Source organism: Cryptomeria japonica, chromosome 4 (genome assembly GCF_030272615.1).
Source record: "Cryptomeria japonica chromosome 4, Sugi_1.0, whole genome shotgun sequence".
NCBI lineage: Eukaryota > Viridiplantae > Streptophyta > Pinopsida > Cupressales > Cupressaceae > Cryptomeria > Cryptomeria japonica.
The window spans coordinates 208,942,159-208,965,275 of record NC_081408.1 but is presented as its reverse complement, the minus strand read 5'-3'; positions in this window follow the sequence as shown (position 1 = coordinate 208,965,275).

Sequence of the window (23,117 nt, the reverse complement as noted above, 5' to 3'; positions counted from 1 at the left end):
ATGAAGAGCAAAGCTCTCAAGTGTTTTAACGATAGGACTCAGAGAATTGTCGAAAGTATCAATGTTAGAGTTGATGAAACCTGTGAGAAACCTGAGGAAACTGACAATAAGCAAGTGGTAGATGAGCCAGTTGTAACCTTCTGGGAACCGGTTGCAAAATAGCCTAGTACCAGTAACAGTGCTCCTACACCAGTAGATGTTGATGCTGATGAAGATGAGGATGAAGAGGAAAAGCAAGAGGAAACAATTAAGATCATTCCTAGGTGTGTAAAGTTGAATCATGATCCAAAGTAAATCATAGGAGATAAGGATGCAGGAATTATTACAAGAAGAAAGGTAAGAGAAAATTCTTGCATGATCTCTGAGTTTGAGCCTAAAACATTTAAAGAGGCACATAAATATGAAGACTGGATCAAGGCTATGGAAGAGGAACTTGACCAGATAGAAAAGAATGGTACATGGTCTTTGGTACCCAAACCTAAGCACAAAAATGTTATTGGCACCAAATGGGTTTTTAGAAACAAGCTGAATGAAGATGGCACAGTGGTAAGAAACAAAGCCAAACTAGTATGTAAGGGATATGCTCAAGAAGAAGGAGAAGACTATGGAGAAACTTTTGCTCCAGTAGATAGATTGGAAGGAATTCGAATGGTTCTTGCATACGCAGCCTTCAAGGGATTCAAAGTGTATTAGATGGATGTAAAATTTGCATTCCTGAATGGAATACTTGAAGAGGAAGTGTATATAGAGAAACCAGATGGGTTTTCCCTATCAGAAGATAGTGATATGGTGTGTAGACTACATAAAAGCCTTGTATGGATTGAAGAAGGCACCTAGAGCATGGTATGAATGTTTACACTCCCATCTTGTGAAGATTGGATTTGAAAGAAAAAGTGAAGATAGCAATATCTATCTGAAGTCAGGAGGAGATTAGATTTTGATCTATGAAGTATTTGTTGATGACATAATTTTTGGTGGAGATGACAAGATGAGCCATGTATTTGCAGATGAAATGAAGAAGGAATTTGAGATGTCACTAATCGGAGAGATTAAGTTCTTCATTGGATTATAGATACAACAAATGAAAGACAATATCTTTATCACTTAGTCCAAGTATGTCAAAGAGGTGTTGAAGACTTCTGGCATGGAAGACAGCAAACCGGTTGGTACATCGATGATGATTGGTTGTAAATTGTCAAAAGAATATGACTTAGTGTTGGTGAATGGGAAGGAATACCAATCAATGATTGGTAATTTGCACTATGTAGTACACAGTAGACTGAACATTGTACATGTAGTGGGCATTACTACACATTTCCAGAAAAGTCCAAGAGAATCCCACTTGGTACCAGTCAAGCAGATTCTTAGATATCTGAAGGGAACAATAGATTATGGAATGTGTTATCCTTACAGTAATGATTTCAATCTCAAAGTGTTTACAAATGTCGATTGGGCTGGTAATGTGGATGATTGAAAGAGCACAAACGGTGCTGCATTCTTTCTCAGTGGTAGACTAGTCTCATGGATGAGTAAGAAGTAGAGTTGTATCTCTCAGTCTACAGCAGAAGAAGAATATGTAGCAGCATTTATGAACTGTACTCAGACAATTTGGATGAAGCATGTATTAAGTGGTTTCAAAGTCCCTATATCTGAACCGGTGAGTATATTTTGTGATAACTCAAGTGCAATTAATATTTCCAAGAATCTGATATTGCATGCTAGAACTAAGCACTTTGAGCTCAAGTATCATTTCTTGAGGGAGAAAGTTCAGAACAAAGAGGTTGTATTGGAACATGTTTCCAGTAAGGAGCAATTAGCAGATATATTCACCAAGCCTCTACTGAAGACTACTTTTACCTATTTAAGAGGTGAATTAGGGGTGTTGCCCCTTCAAGAGGTGAACTAAAGGTATGTGCTCCACATCAGTCAGTTATTGCGTTGACAAATCTTTTTCAGGATTGGTGTGTTGAAGGATGCTACTCCTCAGTGGGAGCAGCATAGTGGAACATGGATGTCTATGCCTCCACTTTGACATTGTTGTCAAAGGGGGAGAAGATGTGAAGCGAAGAAGATCTTTGCAACATTGGGGAGAAGATGTGAAGTAGAGAGATATCTTTGTATATTGCCATCAATGCCAAAGGGGGAGATTGTTGGCATATGTGCAGAGTGTGATAACATGATGATATTGTATGTTGGCATTGATGTCAATATGCTAAAGTATGAACCAGTATATTGAAGTAAGAAAACTGGCAAGAGAACCGATATGATGATGTGAACCGGTATATGTGAAAAAGTGAAGCGGTATGTTGGAATGTGAACCGGTATATGGAAAGTTTTGTATCAGGGTTTCATTTGGTATGACTACCAGTTGGTAGTCTTAGCTTCAGGGTTTCCGGTTGATGCATTTGAAGTCTGTGTGATTTGACGACATTGTTAGGATTCCCACAAATACTGAGGGGGGGGGGTGAATCAGTATCTAACCGGTGAATTGGATTTCTTAACTTAAAACATGTAGAACATATTATAATAGTGTACTGGTATGCAATAAATAATGCAATAAACAGAATTAAAAGCAACCACATGAAAAACACACCATAACACAATGATTTAACGAGGAAACCCGGTGTGGGAAAAACCTCAGTGGGATTTGTGACCCACAATATTCACTTACTGGCCAATAAGAGAATATTACTGCTACAAGAGGGGCCTGTACATGCAGGAAGGCCAACTGCCTAGAGCTCACTACTCAAAGGGAAGTCCCACTAACTTACAATGATGGATTATACAAATCCAATATCTTGTACTACTTCAAAATAGCATCTATAATGCCAGATCTAGTACCAGTTTCTGCTCTGCTTCTTACATAAACCCTTAACCTATAATTCACATAATAGGTCTGCCTTATTTTGCCTAAAAATGTTCTTCTATCTTACTTCCTTTTTTTCTAAATGTTCTACAATGATCTCTCTTATATAAGAGTCATTTTACAATGATGTCAAGTCGGCTTACAAAAAATTTTACAATAATAAACAAAATTTAATATAAAAAAAATCTTGTTGGTCTCTATGCCGGTATGCTTCCTTTTTCTACCAGTGCCAGTGGTTTGAGTGCCGGTGTAGAATCTGATCTTGCTAGTGCCAGTGTAATGCCTTGTCGGTGCCATAGGATTGTAAGGTTTCCATCAATGACAAAACCTTCAATCACCTACAATGTCTCATTGGAGTGTGCATATGCCAACAATCTCCCCCTTTGGCATTGATGGCAACACTCATGAGAAAATTCAAGAGTGTATCCAAAACTATAATCCAAAAATGTTTCCAAAAATATGTTACCAAAAATATAAGAGCTCCCCCTGAGCAAATAAGTCTTTTGCTGGTTATTTTCTCATACTACTACTCCCCCTTTGGCATCAATGATAAAGGTTGTCAAGATGTCAGTAGAGTTGTAGTCTCAACTTTGTAACTGGGTGGTTACAATTTGAAAAAGATCTCCCAAAATCAAGTTTATACTTTCCATAAACTTTTTGCTATCCTTTATTGTTGTCCCTGTTCTTTGAACTGTACCAATGAGGTGCTGCATATGCTCTGCCGGTGTTCTCTATCCTTGTACCGGTGCCTCAGATATTTCCTTCTGTAATGATGCTAGATAGTCCAATCTTGGACTCAGTCTTAGTCTCAAATTATTTTCCTTATTTACTATTCTCTCCTTTTCTCTTTCTAACTTAAGTAACTCTTCCTCAAAACTTGTTATCTTTTGCTCAAAAACTGATAATGTATCAAGTGAGTTAACAAAATTATTTGCAAGTTTATTGATTTCATCCCATACCTTGCTCATTTTCTTATCTATGTCTACTATCAAAAAGTTTTTCTTGCAAGTATCTTTATATAGAGTTTTAAATTCCTTCAATAAGTTACACAGTTCTAGTAGAAGTGTGTCAAATTCTCTAGTACACTTCTTTATCTAATCTTCAAAGAATTTTTGCTTTTCAATTTCTACTTTATTCTTCAAAGTCTCTTCCTTTATTTTCTCAATAGTCACTGTGTTCTCAGTGATGTATTTACACAAAGTATCAAGTTATTTTAAAGAATCCTTATTGTCTATGTTATAGTTAGGAGCTATTACCTTCAAAATTGGGATTGTGTCATCTATAGCTTTATAAGCCTGTGAACAGCAATCTGTTATCTTTTTTATGGAGTCCAAAAGTACTTCAGTTACATTTGTTGATTTGTGGCTTGCTGAGGAGAAACCAACATTCTGAATTATGCCAATGGAGGAAGTAACCAAGCTTGTAGTGACCTCTGGTAGCTCAGTCTATGTTTCCATTTCTTTAAGCAATGGTTTTTGATCTTCTCCTGTTGCTGGTGGCACTGTTTCCATGTGAATCTGTTCCTGTTTCAGATCCTGTTGCTCTTCCTGTTTCTCTATTTGTTGCTCTATGTTATCAACTTTAACTTTTCTTTCAGTATTTTTAATGCTATCAGTTGTTGGTGGCTCACTAGCCATATATGTCTTGCCAGTTGTATATTTGTCTATCACAATGTTGACCTTTTGTGTATCAACATCAACCGTGTATAGTACCTAAGGATTAGGATTAGTATCCTTTATATCCATACTCTCATCTGCCAGTTGATCTTCAGTAGTTATTGCCGGTGATGTAATTTGAGGCGGTGGGGATAAGTTATCTTTTACTTTGATACTTGGAGGTCCACCAAACTTTCCTTTTCCTTTGTCTCTCTCCTTTTGGTATACCTTTAATGGTTTGGGGTTCCTGTACTCTTCCTATTTTTCTTTCTCCATAAGAAATATGTCCCATGCATTTTCTGTTTCCTCTGTTACTTCATTCACTCTTCCAACCATTAATACAATATTTCGGTGTGCAGTAGAGAATACTGACTGGTTGGCTTTTGCAATTAAGTCATCTATCTCCTTAGGTGAGTTTACTGGATAAACAACAAGTAACTTTTCTATTTTGAATTTCTTATCAAGCTCTACAATAGCTTGTCTTCTTGCTTCCAGTCTTTTGAACAATTCATCTAGTAGATCATCTATTACTTCCATTAAGAACTTCTTATAGATGTCCATGTTTAAAATAACACTATTCTCAACTTGTTCTTTGTCATTTGCAGACAGTGTATCATAGACCTTTTCTATGTTCTTGAGTTTCCCTTCCTCTATGATTTCATATAGCAATTTGTCAAGAGGGGCCACGTTTTGTTTAGTCTTCTTCCTCTTTGGCGTCAACTTTTTCTTTGGTGTTGTCTTACTAACCGGTGACCTCACTACCTGTTGTTTTTGTCTAGTCCTTCTAGGCAAAGGTGTGGATGTCGGTGAAGGATCTCTTTTCCGTACAACTCTTTTGAAAGCTATAGACATGTCACTCTCTGAAGAAGTAGCTACCAGTGATAGGTGAGTCTCAGGCTGTAGATTTCCCAACTCGTCCTCAGTTATACCGGTTTGCTTTAATACATCTTCTTTAATAGCTTTAGCTTGTCTAGAACCTCTTCTCACAACTGGTTCAAGCTTTTTCACTCTCTTTTTAGATTGAATTTGTTTTTCTATGGTCTTAGCACTACCAAATACTTCTTCCTTTGGTTCATTTGGTGCTTCTAGAAGTACTTTAGGATAAGTTTCAATTATATGATCATCTGTCTCATAACCCATCATTGTTACCCAAATTGTTCTTGGGATGACTGCTTCCATCCAGATCTCATCCTTTTTTATTACAAAACATATATCATCCTTGTATTTGTTGATAATTTTATGTGATAGTCTGATTCTTTTGTTCATCCTAACCTTAAGTGTTTGAAAATAGTCATGAATGTTCTTTTCTTTGTTCTCACCCATGTTATTGAATAGGTCTATCAACTGTTTTCCTACCGATATATTAAATCCAAGATTCTTATGACCAATACCAGGAACCTATTTGGTTATGTGTAGCATCAAGCATACAAGTAGATTTCCAAATTTAAAAGTTCCTTTCTTATCCTTCTTGATTTTGCCTAAGTTATCAATCAACTCATCTTTTAACCATTCACATACATCAATTTTCACATTGTCTTTAACCATATCATAAGCACTTTTAATGCATAAATTGGAAACTGAGTTAAGTCTATTTGCATGAGTTTCTTTGTACCCTAAAATCATGCTAACAAATCTCACATTTATATCACTCACATCATTAACTCTCAGAGACCTTCTGTCTGAAGTTGCACTAGTTAAGTTCATTACTAGGTCATTGGAGACCTTCTTGGTTTTGTCTAGTCTGTTACTGGTGGATGGTAACCTTGTTACTACTTTCACAACTTCCTTTGTTATTTTGTGTACTGAATCAAGCCAAAAGAATGAACCATGTACCCTACTTAAAACTATCCTAATCACCTCCTTGGGAAATTCAAGAATGCAAAGGATTTCAGTGAATACTAGGGTTTCAACAATTTTATGGTTAGGTTTTACATTGCCAAAATTGTCACATATAACAGTCTTATACATGCTTTTGATTTCTTCATCTCCTAATTCCTCTATGTTGCAATGAATATATATTTGGGGATCTTCTATGAAAACAACTCCCTTTGGAATTTGGGAAAAAGCACCTACATTGTCATCTTTCTTGGCTACCTCGGGAACTAGTTGAAATATGGGCCTAGGGCATTTTATAACCTCGACTACTGTAGGGTTTACTATGAATTCAAGTGCAGAGGAGGATGTCATGATAAATACCTTTTTCTACCTTTGGACGGATTAATTTCTTGAAGTGCTTCACCTCTTTGCTTGAAATCCCTTAGCTCTGCAAATTTTGCGCTCTACGAATGTTTGAAATCTTGGTGAAGTGAAATGGAGCCAAAACCATAAATTTATAATGTTCATTTTGCCATCTACCACATTTAATGCATGTCGGTTAAGTAGTCACTTAACATTGTCTGCTGGTATAGAGGTAATTTCCAACTTCTCACCATTAACCGAGGGAATTATATCATATGTCTCATTGATTTCCAAACCCTCAAGAAAATTTTCTTCAATTTGATGAAGAGCTTCCTGCCAGTGGAGTATCACTCTGTCCTGTCAGTGAAGCATCACTCTATCTTGTCGGTGAAGCATCGATTGGTTCTACCGATGGAGGATTATTCCCAACAATATTTAGGTCTGACTTTCTAATCCATTGTTTTGAGAATTCTTGCTTAACTTCTTCAACTTTTTCTTTTCCTTTCAAGCTAGAACTTTTGTTGTCTGTCAGTGATCCTTTACTTCTATAGAATTTTGCAATATGCCCAATCTTGTTACATGCATAACAAGTCACATTATTCTTCTGAATAGCTTTCCCATAACCTATGCCAGTTTGTGTTCTACATTGATTAGATAGGTATCTAAATCTTCCACAAACATAACATCTCACATTCATTCTGCAATTTTCAAAGTTGTGACCAACTTTGTTGCATTTTGAACATTAACCGTGGGTGTGTTGATATTCTGATAATTTCTAGATCTACATTCATTTTCTCTATCACCATACTTATTATAGTTAAAGCATTTTTCATTGAATTTATAAGCATTAGGTTGCCTTACCGGTTTGGTATGATCCCATGTATTTGCAGTACCGGAGCTTTCACCAACTTCAAAGCCAATTCCAGAAGTGTCACCTTTAGGTTTTTGATTTTTCAGCAAGTTACCAAGTTCCTCTGAGCTTTTCTTGAATTTTTCTTTATGTTGATTTGTAGTATCTAGTTCTCTTTCCAAGACTTCTTTCTGCCTCATCAGTTCATTGGAGTCATTCTGAGTCTTCAATAAATTATTTTCATAGCTAAGTCTTGTGTTTTCATTTGCTGCATCACTTAGTCTTCTAGTCAAATCTTCTTCATTCTTCTTTCTATCTTCAATTTTTTCACAAAATCTCATAGTCATATCCTACATCTCATTCTTTTTTGTCATGTTCTCTTGTTTCAGCTTGTTTATCATATCATTAAATGATTCATTTTCATCATTCACATTTTGCATCTTTTCACAAAGTTCTCTTCTCTTGTTTCTTGAACTAGTAAGATTCTCTTGAAGTGCCTGAATGATATCTTAAGCTGCCTTTAGATCATCTTCTAGTTTGATATTTTTCAATTTCTCTGCATCATAGTCCGAAAGAGCTGCTTCTAGTTGCTTCATCAAATTTTCCATATCTATTGGTGTCAAGATCTTCCTCAAGCTGTTAGGCTTCTGAAAATAGAGGATTAGGCTCCGATACCAATTGTTCGGATTCCCATAGATACTAAGAGGGGGGGGTGAATCAGTATCTAATTGGTGAATTGAATTTCTTAACTTAAAACATGTAGAATATATGATAACAATGTACTGGTATGCAAGAAATAATGCAATAAACAAAATTAAAAGCAACCACATGAAAAACACACCATAACACAATGATTTAACGAGGAAACTCGGTGTGGGAAAAACCTCGGTGGGATTTGTGACCCACAATATTCACTTACTAGCCAATAAGAGAATATTACTACTACAAGAGGGGCCTGCACATGTAGGAAGACCAACTGCCTAGAGCTCACTGCTCAAAGGGAAGTCTCACTGACTTACAATGATGGATTATACAAATCCAGTATCTTGTACTACTTTAGAATAGCATCTATAATGCTAGATCCAGTACCAGTTTCTACTCTGCTTCTTACATAAACCCTTAACCTATAATTCGCATAATAGGTCTGCCTTATTTTGCCTAAAAATGTTCTTTTATCTTACTTCCTTCTTTTTTAAATGTTCTACAATGATATCTCTTATATAAGAGTCATTTTACAATGATGCCAAGTCATCTTACAAAAGATTTTACAATAATAAACAAAATATAATATAATAAAAATTGTGTCGGCCTCTGCGCCGGTATGCTTCCTTTTTCTGCCGGTGTCAATGGTCTAAGTTTCGGTGTAGAGTCTGATCTTGCTAGTGCTGGTGTAATACCTTGATGGTGCCATAGGATTGTAAGGTTGCCATCAATGACAAAACCTTCAATCACCTACAATGTCTCATTGGAGTGTGCGTATGCCAACAAACATCCTGTGATGGGTTAACATTGAAATGAAGATCAGATCATGTTGCCACATTAGCATTGTGCGTGTGAAGGATTTCCTTGAGGATCTTGCAAGAAGAAGATTGATCCTATCTACCTCGGGAATGTGCGAAGTCTTAGTAAATGGTGGAGAGCATGTGATGGGTTATCAGCTTCCAGAAGCGGCAAAGAACGAATGATGGAGAATGTCTTGAGATTTGTTCAAGATCATTTTACACTATGCAATGTGATTGAACGGTCAGGATTGGACTGACTGTATTGATAACCTAAATGTTTAGGGTTTTGGGTTTATTCCACCAACCTATCTATTGTCTATAAGGTCGATGATGATTTGCATTGTGAAGTTGTTGGCAAATGTTATGTGTGTATGCAAGTGAAGAGATACTTAATTCTTGCTAGACTAGAGAAGAGTGTTGATACCTGCAGAGTGTGATTGCAGAAGCAAAGGAACTAAAGTGGATCTGTATTGGCATTGAGTGTTGTTATCAGATCAATGTACTACTTGTTGACTTATAATCATTTTAGCAGTTGGAAAATCCCTTAACCAGGTAGCTTTAACAAGATTTCTGTAAATCCTTTAACACGGTGACTCAAATTCATTGAGTTATTCAAATCCTCTTGCGAGGTAACCTTTAATAGGGTTCTAACCTTTAACTGGGTATTTAGCCATTCCTTAACCGGGTGATCCCTAGCAGGATCAGTTCTTAGCAGAACCTATTGTAAAGTCCTTAACCGAACTAGGCTCTTAATAGAGCAGACTTCAAAAGAGTTCAAAGAACAACTTGTGGGTATTCATCCCCATTGTGGTTTTTCCCAGTTGGGTTTCCACGTGAAAAATCAGTGTGTTATGTGTAATGCTTTTTCATATGATGTCTTAGTGTTTTCTATTAAGTGGTAAAGCATGCTGATCTAGTGGTCATTATATTTCTGATGATGTATTACTTTCTTATGCATATGGGTGAAGTGGAAATGAGTTATTAGGTTTTGTGAAGATCTAAGTGTTACTGGTTTATGTGTTTCACAGTCTCTCTGTGTTTTACCAGTAGTGCCCTAATTTAGATCGGTGATTCTATTTACCAGTTAGTGCAGTCTTTACAGTCAAAGTGGTTTAAGGAAGTTTTTGTCGATACTAATTCACCCCCCCTCTTAGTATCTGTTGAGTAGTTACTATTCATCATTATTCATCAGTCCATACTAGTGATAGCTTCCTTGATTTGTTTGCCTACTAGGATGTCATATCGAAAGTCCTTATGACCATTGTCGGGTATCTCTTTGGTGAAGTAAAGCATCAGACACACAAGTAGGTTGCCAAAATGAAATGTCCCTTTCTTGTCACCCTTGATCATCTTCAAGTTATCAATTAATTCATCTTTAATCAATTCACAAATATCAATCTTAGCATTGTTCTTTACCATCTCATATGCATTATGAATACATAAACTGGAAACTGAATTCAATCTGTTTGCATGAGTTACTCTATATCCAAGTACCATACTCACATATCTCACATTAGCATCAGTAATGTCATTAACCCTAAGATATTTGTTGTCAGATGTAGCTCTGGTTAATTCCATAACTCCCTTGTTAGGTATCTTCTTAGTTTTGTCGGGCCTACTACCGGTTGAGGGTAAACTAGTAACTGCCTTGATTGCTTCCTTAGAGATTTCAAAAATAGAGTCAAGACACATGAACTCTCCATGAACTCTACTCAGAACTAGATGGACTACCTCCTTAGGAAATTTAGGTATGTTCAGTATCTCAATGAATCCTACTTCAACTATCTTATGCTCTTGTTTAATTAAACCTCATTCATCAGTAATGACACCACTGTACATGTTCTCCAAATCATCGGTTCCTAGATTTTCTATGTTGCAATGAATGTGCATTCTAGGGTCTTCGGCAAAAGTGACTCCCTTTGGAATTTTTGAAAAAGGCTTGGCAATTCCAGGGATGATTTCAAACAAGGGCCTAGGGTGCTTAACGTTTTCTATCATAGTAGGGCTTGCAATAAACTCAGGTGCAGAAGATGAAGATGTCATTTAGAAAGATAAATACCTCTTAGCTTGAAATCCGTGAATGCTTGAAAAATCACTTCGTTGCTTCGCCTTTAGATTTCCCTTGCTCAATTTCACAGTCTCTGAATGCTTGAATTCTTGGTGAGTCAAAATGAGGGTTTTCCAGTATTATATAACCGAAAGGTTATTCAAAAACTGCATTAAATGCTCGTTGGTTAAGTGAGAACTTAACATATCTACCAGTAAAGAAGAAATGTGTCTTCTTACCATCAACCAAGGGTAGAATGCATGATTTTCAATTTTCTACAATACCCCCTAAGGATTATTCCTTAGTTAGATGAAGAATCTCCTATCAGTGGAGGGTTACTCTGTTCAACCAGTGCAGAGATAGATTCATCAACTCTCCAATCTCCCTTCTTAATCCATTGTTTTGAAAATTCTTGCTTTATTTCATTTACCTTTTCTTTTCCCTTCACACTAGATCCTTTATTGTTTGCCGGTATAGTCTTGCTTCTATAAAATTTTGCAATATGTCCAATCTTGTTACATGCATAACAAGTTACATTATTCCTCTGAATAGATTTTCCATATCCTTTACCAATTTGTGTTCTACATTGATTTGATAAATGCCCAAATCTACCACAAACATATCATTTCACATTCATTCTGCCATTTTCTAAATTATGACCAACTTTGTTGCATTTGGAACATTGACCGGTGGGTAAGTTTGTATTCTAATTATTTCTAAATCTACACTGATTTTCTCTATGACCAAACTTGTTGCAATTAAAACATTTCCCATTAAATTTATAAGCATTAGGTTGTCTTACTGGTTTACTGTGGTCTTGATTATTTGCAGTCCCGAACTTTCTCCATGTTCAAATCCAAGTCCAATTGTATCTCCATCAGGTTTTTGTCTTTTCAGCATGTCATCAAGTCTTTCTGAACTTTTCTTGAATTTGTCTTTGTGTTCATTTGCAGTGGTCAACTCATTTTCCAGAATTCCAATTTTTCTCACAAGCTCTTCTTTATCATGTTGCATGTGAATCAAATTTGTCTTTAGCATATCAATTTCATGACAAAGTCTCAGATTTTCATTACCTCCATCATTAAGTCTTGTAGTCAAATCTTCTTCACTCTTGTTTCTATCTTCAATATCCTTACATAGTCTCATGGTTAAGTCTTGCATTAAATTCCTCATGTTACTATTTTCTTGCCTCAACTTGTCTGCAATATCACTAAGAGTTTCCTTTGCATCATCATGTTTCTGCTTTTGCTCATGAAGTTAGTTTCTCTTATTTTGTGCTATAACCAGGTTCTCCTGAAGTCCTTTAATGAATTCCTTAGCAATCCTCAGATCGTCTTCAAGTTTGATATTCTTCAATTTTTTTGCATCAAAATCTTCAAGTGCTCCTTCCAACTGTTTTATCAAATTCTCCATCTGTACCGGTTTTAGAATCTTCCTCAAGCTGTTAGGCTTTTGCAAATAGAAGACTAGGCTCTGATACCAATTGTTAGATTCAATGACAGCCCCAAAGACATTGAGAGGGGGGTGAATCATTGTCTAACCGGTTAGTGGAATCTTTAGACTTATTTATATCTTTGCAACCCAAAACAATGTACCAGTAAATAAGAAATAGTGTAGTAAAGAGAAATAATAGAGACAGCATAAATGCACACCATAACACAAAATATTTTAATGAGGAAACCGGGTGTGGGAAAAACCTTGGTGGGATTTGTGACCCACAATATTTACTCACTGGCCAATATGAATAAATACTACTTACAATAGGGGCCTGCACATGCAGGAAGGCCAACTGCCTGGAGTGCGCTGCTCAAAAGAGTCTCACTAACTACAAAATGGATAATTAAATCCAATACAATGTATTGCTCAAAATAGCATCTCAAATTCCTGGTTCAGTATCGGTTTAAGCTCAGTTAGATACCTTAACAAAACCCTTTCGCTGTCCACTAAATCACCTCATACAATTATCTCCTACCATAATACAAAATGACCTATGAGATCTCATACATATATGAGTCTATTACAATACATCATGTCGGCTTACAAATAATCAATTATAATATAATTCACATAAACAAAATTTTATCCCATGTCAGCCTGAGTGCCAGTATACTTCATTTCTGGTGTAATCAAGATGCCAGTGAAAGTGTTTGCCAGTGTCTATCAGTGCCTGCCAGTGTATGATATCTGTGATGTCGGTGCGTGTGTAGAAACTTGTTGCTGGTTGGTTGCCATCAATGACAACATAAACTATTCTCATTAGAGTGTAGAATGCCAACATCCACAGTATTTCCAATATCTTGTACATTTCCTTGCTAAAAAATGGTCTATGTCGGTATAAATTGCACATTTTCCTTAGTTGTTGGTTGTGTCAAAATTGGAGTTAAATTGTCCAAAATACCTTTCCCTTTAGATTTGTCAAGAATGGTGGAAGATGTTTCCTTTAAAAATTCTTCTTGAGATGTGAGAAAGTCTGGGTTTTTATGAAAGAATTTGGTCCATCCCTTACTTGTCTCATTTACCACCTCATTTACTCTCCCCCATCATAAGGCTTATCTACAAGTTTTTGCTACTGAAAATTGTCCTATTTGCAGTGTCTATACATCTTTTCATTTCTTCATTATTTATAGTACCACACAATTCCAAAAGTGCAACTTCTTTAATCTCCCTATCCCTCTTGACAACATCAAGTCTTCTAGCTTCAAGTTTATTATATAAGGATAAAGGAATCTCCTTCAAAATTTCAACTAAGGCTTTCTTATAAATGTTTATATACAACAAAATAGCCTCTTCTAATGTTAGAGTATTCGGGTATTTACTTGATTAATTAAACAATATTTGTTTAATTATTTAAGTTCCCTTTATCTCTTTTACACTTAAGCTAACTTTAGGTGCATATAATTAATTATTATGTGCAAACGTAGGTTTTCCCTTTTAGGGTTTCTTGACCTATTAAAGGTTGAGTTCTTTCTTTTCATTGTAAGAATCACATTACATGTTTTTGTGAATATTGAGCTCTCTCTTTTTGAGCATATTCTCTATGTATTTGTTTTTCTATATTTGCTTCCTTGCTTCTCCTTGTAACATGTTTTTTAGTTTGCAGAGATCATTTGGGCTCCTGTGGTGTTGTATTTTCTCAACTCCTATATGGTATCAGAGCTGCAGGCCTTCGCCCCATGCCACCTTACTCCGACCCCCACCACCGCCGACCTCTGACCCCCACTGGCAGCATCTCCCCTCCAGCAGCTACTCCTGCAGCGTCTCCCTGTGGCCCCCGCTGCTCAGCACCCTCTGGCGGCCTTGCACCACCACCGCCGCCTGCAGCCCCCGCCCCCTTGCTCGTCTGTGCAGCCCGCACCACCCGGCCACAACTCCACTCCCAGCCAGCACCTGCAGCCCACTCCGCCCAGCCCCAGCTACTGCTCCTCTCCTCGACCATCACCTGTAGCCCTCGGCCTGGCCTCCTCCTATTCCCAGCCACCACCCACTGGCCACCGGACCACTGCCCAGCCACTAGACTCCTTTTTTTTTACTCTTTCAGGGGGGTTTGGTTTTTGGGCTATATCTTGGGCATATGGAGTCATTTTTTCAAAAATGAATAGGCATCAGAAAGCTAGTTCCGAGCCCAACCTCATTGTGTTGGTAATTTTTTCCAATTTTGCTATTTGACTATGTTTTTTCCAGTCAAAGTGAGGTATCTTTTTTGCACTCCAGGAGACGTACAATGAGCATCTGAACTCTGTTTTTCAAAAACTCTATATTTTTGGAAAGCATGTGTTGTGTGCTTTCCAGATATATGGGTTTTATTTCCAGATTATACTCCATGCATATTTTATTCAGTTTTTTTCTTTTCAGCACTCTGGTGGATATCTTGGTTGTTTCAGGTCCTGAGATCTCTTCTCTAGGTAGGATGTCTCTATTTTGGTTCTCATTTCTATTTCCAGTCTTCTTATCATTATGGCTTGTATTTATAGAAATGCACTGAGATAAAGTGCCATCATGCATTGTTTACTTGGGATCATGCACATCTTGTGCCTTGTTGTACATGCACTATTGATAAAGTGCCATGAGGGGGTTGATGTTATCATGTTGTTTGCCATCTTCCTTTGTCCAGTGAGTGTTCCTTCCATGACATTCACCTCATGATGTGTGTCAAGTCAGTGTTCCTTCCACGACACCATGTACTTTTCTTAGCACCTTTGATGTTCCTGGTTCTTTATCATGAAGTTCTTCTTGGCTATCCTTTTTAGTGTTCCTGTCCCTCTCCCACTTTCGTATTATGGGGAGGTTTATCCTATTGGTTCTAATGCTTCCATGGTTTGATTGATCAACTCTTCAGGCTTTGGTTTCTCATGCCATCTGTATCTTCAATTTTAGTGTTTGCCTTGTTTGCCATTTGATTCAAGTAGTGTCATTTGAGGGCACTCATGCAGATTATAGTCTTCTCTACCTGATCATGTTCTATCTCAGTGGAGGTTCTCTAGATCAACAGTTATTCTTCGATAGAGTTTGTAGGTTCTTCATACTTCAGTGGTATTCTTTTTATCTCTTTTTGGAGTAGAGTTTTGTTCCCACGTGGTTTTCTGTATTTCTCCAGTTCATAGAGATTTCATTGTATTTGGGTACCTGATCAGGCCTTATTGCTAGGACCCATCTTTATTGCTTTCAGTAGCTGTTCTAGGTTTTACCTTCACCCTAAGTCAGCTTAAGGGGGGTGTTAGAGTATTTAGGTATTTACTTGATTAATTAAACAATATTTGTTTAATTATTTAAGTTCCCTTTATCTCTTTTACACTTAAGCTAACTTTAGGTGCATATAATTAATTATTATGTACAAACCTTGGTTTTCCCTTTTAGGGTTTCTTTACCTATTAAAGGTTGAGTTCTTTAATTTCATTGTAAGAATCACATTACATATTTTTGTGAATATTGAGCTCTCTTTTTGAGCATATTCTCTGTGTATTTGCTTTTCTGTATTTGCTTCCTTGCTTCTCCTTGTAACATGTTTTTCAGTTTGTAGAGATCATTTGGGCTCCTGTGGTGTTTTATTTTCTCAACTCCTATATCTAATTCATTTTTCTCATTCTCTTCTAAATCTTCATAATGCTTAGATATGTTTTTTAGTATTCCATCTTTTGTAATTTCATCAATAATCTCAACACAGGTCATTGTGGTCTTACCGGTTCCAGTATCATCACCCTTCTTCTTTTTGCTTGTGGTTGACGGTGAGACTAGTTTCCTGTTCTGCATAGGCTTCCTTGCTAGTGGTGGAGGTGCAATAGGCTTAGTTTCTTTTCTGACAAGTCTCCTCCTAGGCTCTTCCTTCTTCTTCTCTACCAGTGGTTTTACCATAGTCTTCTTTTGTACCCTTCTAAAAGCTAGAGGTTCATTATCCTCAAAATTAGAGTCAGAAGTGATAGGGAAAATGTGAACTTGTGGCTTCTTTACTTCTACAAAACTAACCTCTATTGGTTTAGCTCCATTTTTAGATTTAGAGCCCAGCTGAGTGTCTATCTTATAGATCACATCCTGTACATATGTAGATATATTTTCTATTTTCTTCTCTCTTCTTTTCCTATTAAAACTGGTTTTCACTTCAAGAGCCTTCTCTCCTGCTATACCAAAATGTTTTGTCTTATCATCTAATGGGGCATCTAACAATGTCTTTGCATAGATTTCAAAGATGCTATCATCTACCTCATATCCAAGCTCTATAATCCAAATTTGCCTAGGTTCAACTGCTTGTATAAGAGTTTCATCAGTTTTCACCATGAAATAGATATCAGTGGAATACTTCTCTACAATGTTCTTTGAAATTCTCTTTTTTTGCCTCATGTTTTCTTGAAATATCTTAAAATACCCCCAAAGTTTCTCATCTTTGCTGGTACCAAGACTGGTGATAGCTACCTTGATCTACATACCTACCAGTATGTCATGAGCCCAATGGTTCTTCCCTAGATCGGGTAGCTCATTTAGGAAGTAAAGCATCAAACAAACAATCAAGTTTCCATATCTAAAGGTGCCTTTCTTGAATCCTTTGATCTGTCCAAGGTTTAACATCAACTCATTTCTCATCCACTAACATAAATCACACTTCACATTATTCCTTAGCATCTGATATGAAACGTGAATGCATGAACTAGCAACAAAATTCAATTGGTTAGATTGAGTTACCTTGTAACCTATGATCATGCTTGCAAACTTTATATCAGTGTCAGTGATTGAGCTTATCCTCATTGATATTCTATTGAGTGTAGCAGCAATGAGTTTCTCGACCTCTATATTGGGAATTTTCTTTCCAGGTTCTTATCTAACCTTGGGTAAGTCGCTGACCACTTGAATTGCCTCCTTTGTGATCGTGTAGGGCCTATCTAGCCAAATAAATTTGTTGTGAAGCCTGCTTAGAATGTATCTGATAACCTCATCCTTGAATTTCGGTATGTATAGGATATCGGTTAACCCTAGATCCTCAATTACATTCAATTCTGGTTTGATGGTTCCAGAGTCTCCTAGTATCACAGATTGATACATGCTTCTGATGTCTTCAATGTCCATATCTTCAAGGGTACAATGAATGTATGCCCTCACATATTCAACACGCATTACACCATCAGGAACCCTAGAAAATGCTCTTGTAGAGTCTTCCTTTTTAGCAATCTTGGGAACCTCCTAAAATACTGGCCTTAACCTATCCTTGACTTCAACAATGGTGGGATTTGCAATAAAAGTAGGAGATGAAGATCCAGATGCCATGTCAAAAAAAATACCTAAAAGTGAATGCCGGTGGAAGATTGATAACTGCTTCGAATATTTTTGCAATGCTTCTGCTCACTTTTGACTCGCCTTTACTTTGCTCTGAAAGCTTGAATACTAGGTGAGTGAAAATGAATTCTCTTACCATCTTTTATCAGCGAATAAAACCCTAATTTTCTGTAATAAATGCTTCACCAACAACCCTATGAATGTTGGTTTCATAGTTATGTGTTGGGTGAACCTTCATTGATGATGAACATAATTCTCCAGATCTCTTTCCAGATCTCCTTAGATCTCTTCCAAGGTAATATGCAAAATTTATCAATGTCTTTGCCAACCCCCAAGGCTTATGCCTCAGTTATCGGTGGAGGAATATCCTATTCTATGAGTGGAGTTTCCGGTATAGATCCATCTCCACTTGGTTCATCAGATTTTCTAACCCATCTCTTGGTGTGATCTTGTTGTATTTCATCTACCTTCTCCTTTCCTCTCTCATTATCTTTGTCATTATTAACCGGTTGAGTCTTTCTTTTGCAATACTTAGCAATATGACCTATTTTATTGCATGCATAGCATGTAACATTGTTCTTATGAATTGCTTTGACATATCCGGTATCATTTCTTGACCTACAATGATTAGCAAAAATTTCTAAACTTTCCACATGCATGACATTTAACATTCATTCTGCAATCTTATGATTTATGACCATATTTCTTGCAGTTTGTGCATTGACCAAGAACACAATTGTAGTTTTGATTTGCCTTATTTCTACATTGTTTAGCCATATTCCCAAATTTATTGCAAACAAAACATCTACCATTGAATTTATAAGCATTAGATTTCCTTACTGGTTTCCTTTGTTCTGATGAGTTATGCATACCAGTTGTCTGATCTTCATTTGTAATACCAGAGCTTTCACCTTGTACAAATCCAAGTCCTCTAGAATCATCAATCTGTCTTTGTCTTTTAAATAAGTCATCCAACTGTGCAACACTGGTCCTAAACTTTTCTTTATACTAACTTACAATAGTTAGATCATCTCTCAGAGTAGTTACTTGTCTTTCAAGTTCTTGTTCATTACTCTGGGAGTGTACCAAATGAATTCTCAACAAATTATTCTCATGAGTCAATCTGCTACATTCATCAAATTTTTTATTCAAAGATATAACAAGATTGTCTTCCTTCTTCTTTCTATCCACAATATCTTTTGATAACCTCATAGTTAGATCTTTCATTTCATTCTTCATGAGCATGTTTGCTTGACTTAGTTTTTGACATTGTTCCTTAAGAGCACTCTTCTCCTCATCATCCAGTTGTTGAAAAAGTTCTTTCCTCTTGGCTTGAGCAGATGATAACCTTTCTTGCAGGATAAGAATGAATTCATTTGCAAAATTCAATTCTTCTTGCAATTTCAAGTTCTTCATCCTTTCAGCATCATAATCCTCAAGAGCCATTTCAAGTTGCTTCTCCATAGCCATGTTCAAAGATTTCGGTTTCAGGATCTTCCTCAGGCTTTTAAAATTCTTTCAAGGTACCAAGATTTGATACCAATTGTTGGGATCCAAGAAAACTGAGAGGGGGGGTGAATTAGTGTTCTACTAGAATGAATAGATTTTAACTTTCTAAACCATGCATATATAAACCAGTAAAAAATAAACATATAACAAGAAGAAAATAAACCATCCACATAAATGAACAACGTAACACACAAAATTTATACATGGAAAACCTCAATGAGGAAAAACCATGGTGGGATTTGTGACCCACAATATTAGTTCACTAGCCATATGAAAAGATATTATATATAACAGGGGCCTGCACTTGCAGGAAGGCACACTACCTAGAATATACTGCTCATCACTAAAGAGTCTGACTGACTACAAGCTTTCTACCAAAGTAAATTATTAAAAATGAACTCAATAATGCATTTGCTATGCCAAATAGAGTTCCGATTCTAGTTCTGCTCTATATCGGTTCATAACCCTGAACTGCTACCGGTATCACTTCTCCTCCAAGAATGCTTTCCAAGCTATCTACATATCATTGCATGATATTGCACTTGCGTAAAAAATGATTTCCATACATATATTTCGCATCATACAATTATTCTATCATCTATCGCATATTTCTCATATATCTCACATCCCATATCACACTTCAAAATAACTTAGCAGACTGACCTATATACCTATTAAACGTAATATTCTTTATGTCGGCTTACAATACATTTACAAAAGGTATTCAATGTCAGCCTTGACAATGTTTAAAAATTGATTTATTAAGTAAATCTTCCTTGATGTCAGCTTCTAAAGAAGTATTGATGTCCATGCTGGTGTAGCCCTGAATGCTCTAAAGCTAGTATCTACCGGTATATGCCTCCTAGTATTGGTTTATGACTTCTATCATATCTTGTTACCATTAATGACAACAAAATGAATCCAATGAGTGTCAATTTCCAACAATCATTAGCTGGAGGGAGATGGTAACATTATGTGCTATGTCTCCATTGGTTTTAGCAGGGGTCTGTTGGATATTAGAGTTACTGGGAAATGTTGTTGTCATTGATGTCAATATATTGCTATGTTGGAGAGAATTGGTGTGTTGTAGTTAGTTGGTTTCAGTGATCTGTTGTAGATGAGATGATGTAGTTTATTAGGTTTTGATATGCTTATCTTTTTTTGTTTTAGTATGAGTTTCATGATGCTATGTAGTGATTAGATCGAGTTGCATGTTCTATTGTCGTGATTGGTTTTTCAGTGTTATGTGTTGTAGAGTTGTAGTATTTGATTCATATTGCTCCGGAATGATGATATCTTGAGTTGCAAATTTTGGAGTGTTTGGGATGTTCATGTGTATCCTCTAATCATATAGTTTATGATTTGGAACTTTGCAAGCATATCTTTTAGTTTGTTAGTTGGTGTTCTTGAGATTCGATGATGACGTCAATGATGATTCTTGCTATTTGAGTTGTTCTGGTAATTGTGGTGGAATTCATGTTTCTTTTTTATGTTCTTTAGTCATGTCTTATGCGTTTTGGTGGTCTGCGTTGATCATGGTGCACATTATTGAAGATTTTATTGGTTCGGTGGTATTCTTTGTGTTATGCGACATATTTGGTGGTGTAGCATGTTGTGGATGATCTTGGCAAATTATTTGGTGGTGTTATGTGTTTGAGGATTTGATTTTGGTCCATTCTATGTCCTTGCCGATATTATATTGGTCAAGTTATGGATTTATGTATCATGCGATATAGTTTTGTAATTAGGTCTTATTTGTTGAGCTGACCTTAAGGTTAAGGTTGATGAATTATATAAATAGGTGATGTAATCATGTAAGTTGTGTTTTTGCAGTTGTGTTTATGATGTGAGAGTATATTGTATGTGTGAGTAAGAGAATTTATCATTCGGTAGTGTGGAAGAGCAGGGAAGAGTTGTTGTGCAGATATTGTGCTTTACCAGAACTGTAATCAGGCATTTGGAGATGCTATTCTTTTAGTTCATTTAATATGGATTATTGTCAGATCTTTGTAAGGCAGTGAGCCTTCCCAAAATTATAGACCTTTGTTGTTTTGAGTAGTGAACTCTAGGCAGTATGCCTGAATGAATATGCATTCCCGATTGTAATATTTTCACATACTACAATAGAGTATCATCTTATTGTGGGTAGGTTCACATTGTGGTTTTTCCCTTAATTGGGTTTTCCACATAAAAATCTATGTTATGTGTGTCATTGATGTGGTGATTATTTTTGTTCATGATTAGATTTGAAGTTAAGGTTAATTTAGTTGAGTTTGGTGAAAAATGATTCACCCCCCTCTTAGTTTTCCTTCTACTTTTCTACCAACAATTGGTATCAGAGCTAGATCCTCTAGAAGGAGCTTGATCGCTTGAGGAGATCTGGGATGGTAGGTATTATTTTCAAGAAGGGGAACTCAGGATTTGATGGAACTAATTACTCTATAGGTAAGCACTGGATGGAAGCTCAATTGAATTGTCTTGGAGAAGATTATTGGAAGATCACAAAGAATGCATACATTGTTCCTTTGAATGGACCTATTACTGTAGCTGAGATCAAGGATGCTAAAAGTAATATAAGAGCTAAATAAGCATTGTTGAGTGCCCTGACTGATGTAGAGATGACTAATGGGATGGGATTGTAGACTGCACATGAGATTTGGGTGAAGATTTAATGCCTATATGAAAGAGATAAACATGTGGAGGTTGCTAAATTGCAGAGCTTGAAAGGAAAGTATGAGATTCTAAGAATGGGAGAAGATGAGAATATTACATCCTTTATGGCTCAAGCGAATGATCTTGTGCTAAAAATTAGATGTGCCAGTGGAGTTCTTGAGGAAGATGAGATTGTAGCTAAAGTGTTAAGATCTTTGTCTCCTTATTATAAACATAAAGTTGTTGTTATTGATGAGATCTGGACTGTGACAACTGTAATGAGATATGCTTGTTGGTAAGATTGTTTCTTTTGAATTGAGCAAACTTGGTGAATCACATGGTAAAACCAAGATTGCATTTAAAGCTACTATATCCGGGAAGCAAAAGTATGATCCAAGAGAAAATTCAACTAGGGTGTCCAGATATGAAAGAGAAATGAGAAAGATGGAGTAAAAAGAAAGAGAGTTGGAAGAGCTTGAAGCACTTATTGCTAGAATATTGCCTAAGGGAGCTGGTAAGTATGAAGGGAAGTTACCTTTGAAATGTTTTTCTTGCAATAAGATTGGTCATTTTACTTCTAGGTCTCCTAAAAGAGAAGAAAAAGTGTCAAAGTATGATAAGCCTTACAAGCCTAACCAAAAGTATAGATATCAAAATAAATGCTATTATGTTGCTGATGAAGGTGTAACAGATGAGGAGTCTGAGAAAGGGAATTTTGAAGATGAATTTGTGTTCATTTCTATCAAAGAAGATGATGTGGTATCTGTTGATTCTACAAGTTGTATTGTTGAAGAGAAAGCTTTGGCTATTGATTGTTGGAAATTTGGAGGAATTGATTATGTGTTGCATTGATGTTTGTCATTAATGTCAAAACTAGCTTGTTTGGTGCTCTAACTAGCTTGTTTGGTGCTCTACTGAGTTCTGGTAGAGTGGTTGGATTGTGATGTTGATCTAGAGATCATCTCCAGTATTATTTGGTACATTTAGTTTAGTGGAATTGGTTTGGTTTGGTCATTAAAATGGTTGTCATGTTTTGTTGGTTTGAGATTTGGTGATCAAGAAGCTATAATATTTTCTAGTAAGGCTTTTGGTTACTGGT